Raw genomic sequence first — 5,783 nt, 5'->3', positions numbered from 1 at the left:
GGAACTATTATTAAAATGTCAGAAGTCAATTGAGAAGAATTAATAAATTTAATTAATTTTTTATCGTAACCTTAGCAACATTTTGCGTGATTTTTATTATCTTTAATAAAAGCATATTGATGTTTTTTCTTTAATCGATAGAGTATCATGTAAGGAAGGTTGGTATTGAATTTGGTGATGATCGGTAAAGGAGTTCTTTTTTAAAAAAATTTTGAATTTTTTTAGAAATGTCCGTGGTTGCTTTAACTTCCGCAAATTTGGAGATATCGATCTATTTCTAATTTTATTATATTTTTCAGTCTTTTCTACCCCTATTTCATATTTTGATCGCATATAAAGCTAAGTCTAATCAACCGAATTTAAAAGAATTATATATGAAATAGGGGTAGAAAAGACTGAAAAATATAATAAAATTAGAAATAGTTCGATATCTCCGAATTTGCGAAAGTTAGAGCAACCACGGACATTTCTAAAAAAATTCAAAAATTTTTTAAAAGAGAACCCCTTTATCGATTATCGCCAAATTTAATACCAACCTTCCTTGAATGATACTCTATCGATTAAAAAAAAAACATCCCAATATCTCAAAAATTACGAAAGTTATACCATAACCAAAAAAAAAAGATAATTCAACACCAACCTACCTTTAATGATAGGGGAGACCGGGGCAAATCGTGACATTTTTTGGTTTTGAATTTTTTCTGAGATAAGTATTTGAGATAAAAATACGTTTTAGCCGGTTTTTTCATAGTGCAACTTTCTAGTTTTCAAAAAATATTTATTTGTGTCTTTTCATCACATTACTTTTAAAGTAGACTAGACATTACAGACGCGCGCGCTTCGCGCGCGCCATTTAGCTTTAACATTATGCTATTACTATTACACTATTAACCCTTGATACACACAACTGTCAAAATATACAATGACAGCTGCAAATAACTCGCACAACGCATCGAGATAACCAATCGGCATCGCGGAAAAGAGGCTTCAATTTTTCGATACAAACGAAATTCACTCAGTTAACACGCCTTTTTTAAAAGTGGACACGAAATGCCTCACTCTGTCTCGTGTCACGAATTGCCCCAATACCGGGGTAAATCGTGACAAGGCACGGGGCAATTCGTGACAATTCTTCTTTCAACGGGTTTCAATGTCCGAATTCGTCCTATTTTCATGATTTATATCAAAACGTACACTTACTCACTCAAAAAAGGTTTTTATTAATCAAATTGTACATTAAATAGAATAGAAAGGGCAAAAAATCGTTAGGCTTCGCTTTCGTCGTCTTCCGAACTGCGAGTAACGACCTTTCTCGGGCGTCCACGTCCTCTGCAAGATGGCTGTTTCTTGGGGAGCTTGATCCTTATATTCTTTTTTTATTTTGTACTCTTTCGTCATTTTCGTCAACAAGTACATCGAGTTCATTAGCGTCAGTCAAAATTGCACTTCTCTTTCGTTTTCGTCCTCTTGTCGTGACTTTCCTTTTGCCCGCTTTTGGAAACGATCGAAGGGATTGTTTGAGGCCCTTGACACATCATTTTCAATTGAGGTACCTGGCTGTGGTTGGTCATCTCCATTCCATCCTCGATCAGTGACTTGACCGGGTAAAAAATCGATTTCACCAAAAACGTCAGGATTGAAAGGAAAGATTCCTGCTGCTTTGAATCCGGCCCTGATGTTTGTACTTGTTGTGGCTAAAGGCAAAGAATCGGTGACGATCGAAGGGATGTCATATATCGTCATCGTTTTCCCAGGATTGTTCACGCAATGTGTCACGAATTACCCCAGGCGGTCATGTCACGAAATGCCCCAGCGTCATTTTTTATCTTTCGTGGTCCGAAAAACCCAGACAAGAAATAAATGCATGCAACCTGCGTTACACATGTGTGTGTAAATGCCAGGTGAACAAGTAAAACTTACCGTTTCAAATCTGGAAGCAATTGCTTCGTATTGAACACAAAATATCCGTGGATTCAAAAATTTACTTTTACACGAGGTAAACACTTTTTCCGCCACTGACAACGAAACATTGTAGATACGCACACCGAATTTTGTTCTAATATAGAGGACCATTAGACCCATCTATGGTCTGTAATACAGGTTTCTACCAGCAAATGCATAGAAGTTATCCGCGCGGGAAATTTTTCGTATTGTCACGAATTGCCCCGGTCTCCCCTACTCTACGATTTTTCGACGTTTTCGAACATAAGCAACACATTGGCATCGAAAACTCAAAAGACAATTTTTACTTCGGTCTTTTCTACCCCTATTTCATATATAATTCTTTTAAATTCGGTTGATTAGACTTAGCTTTATATGCGATCAAAATTATGGACCTTTGATCGCGTATAAAGCTGGGTCTAATGAACCAAATCTTAAAAAGTTATATATAAAATAGGGGTAGAAAAGACTGAAAAATATAATAAAATTAGAAATAGATCGATATCTACAAATTTGCGGAAGTTAGAGCAACCACGGACATTTCTAAAAAAATTCAAAATTTTTTAGAAAAGAACCCTTTTACCGATCATCGCCAAATTCAATACCAACCTTCCTTGAATGATACTCTATCGATTAAAAAAAAAACATCCCAATATCTCAAAAATTATAGAAGTTATACCATAAACAAAAAAAAGATAATTCAACACCAACCTACCTTTAATGATACTCTACGATTTTTCGACGTTTTCGAACATAAGCAACACATTGGCATCGAAAACTCAAAAAACAATTTTTACTTCGGTCTTTTCTACCCCTATTTCATATATAATTCTTTTAAATTCGGTTGATTAGACTTAGCTTTATATGCGATCAAAATTATAGACCTTTGATCGCGTATAAAGCTGGGTCTAATCAACCAAATCTTAAAAAATTATATATGAAATAGGGGTAGAAAAGACTGAAAAATATAATAAAATTAGAAATAGATCAATATCTCCAAAGCGGAAGTTAAAGCAACCACGGACATTTCTAATAAAATTCAAATTTTTTTAAAAAAGAACCCTTTTATTGATTATCGCCAAATTCAATACCAACCTTCCATACATGATACTCTATCGATTAAAAAAAAAAACATCAATATACTTTTATTAAAGATAATAAAAATCACGCAAAATGTTGCTAAGGTTACGATAAAAAATTAATGAAATTTATTAATTCTTCTCAATTGACTTCTGACATTTTAATAATAGTTCCTGTAGTCGTTTATGAATATTTAGATAAATTGTCAGAAATGCTATGTAATATGTTCGGTGTGAAAATCAAGAGAAAAGCGATCGGTCCACTGGGCGCTGCGCCGGGCGCCGAAAGACGCTCTCGCACTTTGCACCCGATTTTCTCATGATCGCTTCCACTTTGCCTTCTGACACTTTGCACTTAGTTTATTCTATACGTAAACAATACAAATGCAAATTGTCAGAAGTTCTTCTTAATATGTAAATTTGCCGAGATTTTTCGCAACTTTGGCAGCTTCTGACAACCCTTTAGCTTCTACTTACTTTTCTGACAATTTTTTCCCTGCTTTTTCTCATACTCCTCGATACCTATGCAAATTTTCAGCCGTGCCGATCGACAGTTTTTTTGGTCGGAAAATTTACACGTTTGGGCGGGCGGCCCACACACTTAGCTTCCAGCGCGCCTTCTGACGATCGGGCTTTCGCTTTGCCGGCAGCAATCGAACCTTTTCCAGGTAAGATATTTCGTGGACCGAAGCATGTCGCTTTCTCTGTAGCCAGCTCTCCGTCTAGTACCCTCGCACGATGACGTGTCTGCGAGGAAAATTTCTTCTTGCCGGTGCGTGCAATTCGTCCACCAACCGTCGCTTTTCCATATTTTTATCTACATTGGATTTTAAAGGTCTCATGTTTCGTTGTCGTTTCGTTAGCCGTTTCTGTTTCTACTGTATTGTTCGTAGCAGTTTCTGAACAGTTCGTAACCGTTTCTGAGCCATTCGTGAACCGTTCGACAGCAGTCCGACAACCGTTCTTGAACCGTTCGTTGTCGTTCGTCGTCGTCACTTAACTGTTTCTTGTCACTCATCGTCAGTCGGTAGTCGTTTCTGAGCCGTTTCTTAACCGTTCATTAGCCGTTTCTAATCTAACGATATTCGCACGCCGAAGCTTGTTTATCGCAGTCTGTAACGCTCGCACGTCCTTCTCGAACGCGGTAAGCTTCTCGTCTGACTCTTTCCGTTGATCTCTCAAACTTTTAACGCACTGATCCACGTATAGTTTGTTAACCGCGTCACCATCAGTCTCAGGTTGCGCTACACGACGAATCTCGCGCGACCTTGCGTCAAAGCCCGTGGCGGTGCGACACAGAGCGTTATCGCGCACGAAATTTCTCACTAATCCGCTCCACCGATGGTACGAAATGGCATTCGTCGCGTCTTCGCTCTGCTCGAATAATCCAAATATATTGATCGGCATTTCGACGCTGATTGAACGGATCGCTGTCGTGCCGTTTAATTTATAATAAGCCCAGCCTCGCGAAGTTCCTCGATGATCAACATGATCTCGTTGTCGTGGGCCAGCTTGACCGAAGCGTCGAGCAATCGCAAACGATCCACCAGCTCGTTGGGATCGTCCCAGTGCACGTAGTCGATCTTATTGTCGGTTAGCGTCATCGCGCGAGGCGCAAATAATCCCTTTCCGGATTTTTTCTTCTTGGATTCGGTCGATATCAACGGTGAGATTACACATGTATACTTGAATTTATGAGCACTCGTTGCCAACAGCAGGCTCTTGTACTTTTGCTTATCGTCCTCCGTGTAGACCTTATCATCGGGTATTCTCTTGAAGATCAACTCATAAATGCCGGGTGTGCCGGCGTATCGTACGGCGTCGATATAAATGATATCCGCGTTGTCCACGTCAAAACGTTTATTACCGATCATCATTTCATTCATGCCGAGATAAACGCCGTACACGGTGTCTATCAGTGGATCGGCGCCCAAAAAAGACCCGATGTGCACTCGGCTCAGTGGACCCAAGTGATCTTGCAACGTTTGTATAAACATTTCTCGACCCTCCGACGTTTGCAACTGCTTTCGAACGGTCGTCGCGATCGAGTCGTCCGTGGTTTTAAAAACATCCACGTTTGCGAGTAATTCGGGACTTGTATGTTGCACGTTTGCGTCGCCGCGGACGGTGTAGAGGTTATCGGTAGTACTTTCGATCGTTTCAATTGATTAGATTTACGCGATGTCAATGAGAGATCCAACCAGGAGTCTAATCGTTTCCTCTTTCTCTTCGGTGTAGCATCCTCCTCCTCCTCCTCCTCCCCGCGCTGTTGAACGGATAGCGTTTCGATCCCCGCGTCAGCGTCGCTCTCCGTCGGCTTCTCTTTCTTCACCGCGATCAAGCTCGAGTTGTCAATGATCTTTTTCAGCGGTTCGATGAGAGGCCTAAAGTGCGTGTCCAACACAATGTCCTTCTCGATCTTACCGGTTTTCAAAGCGCGAAGTTTCTTACGAATCGTATCACTCATTTTCGCAATCTCTTTCACGATCTTCTCGCGTTTGCGAATATTCTCGCTCCTGTCGATCGCAGCCTTCGTGGGGAAAACAAAGCAGAGTGTCGATCTCTATAACGCTAACGTTTCACCTTCGACGACGTATCGGCGACGACTGACAGCTTTTGCGGTATCGCGAACACGTTAAATCCTTTTCTGTATCGGCCGTTCGAAAGCGCGCTGTCTTTGTCTATCACTACGAATCCATACTTTTGTTGCCAACAATCGTGGCGCAACGAGCAAAATTCAACGTATGGCATATCGGTATTTAA

General features: G+C 40.1%; 1 long non-coding RNA gene across 1 annotated transcript; it reads right to left on the bottom strand.

Moving 5' to 3' along the window:
* Positions 1 to 1,200: 1,200 nt before the first annotated feature.
* Positions 1,201 to 2,996, bottom strand: LOC139777542 (uncharacterized). The gene is made up of 2 exons (XR_011719383.1): positions 1,921 to 2,996; positions 1,201 to 1,826 (listed from the first exon to the last, which is right to left on the bottom strand). It is a non-coding gene; the product is annotated as an uncharacterized lncRNA (long non-coding RNA).
* Positions 2,997 to 5,783: the final 2,787 nt, after the last annotated feature.

Source organism: Temnothorax nylanderi, unplaced genomic scaffold (assembly GCF_030848795.1).
Source record: "Temnothorax nylanderi isolate EJ_2023f unplaced genomic scaffold, tnyl_v1.0 TNYL_tig0153_pilon, whole genome shotgun sequence".
Taxonomy (NCBI): domain Eukaryota; kingdom Metazoa; phylum Arthropoda; class Insecta; order Hymenoptera; family Formicidae; genus Temnothorax; species Temnothorax nylanderi.
This window is presented reverse-complemented; position numbering and strand designations above follow the sequence as displayed.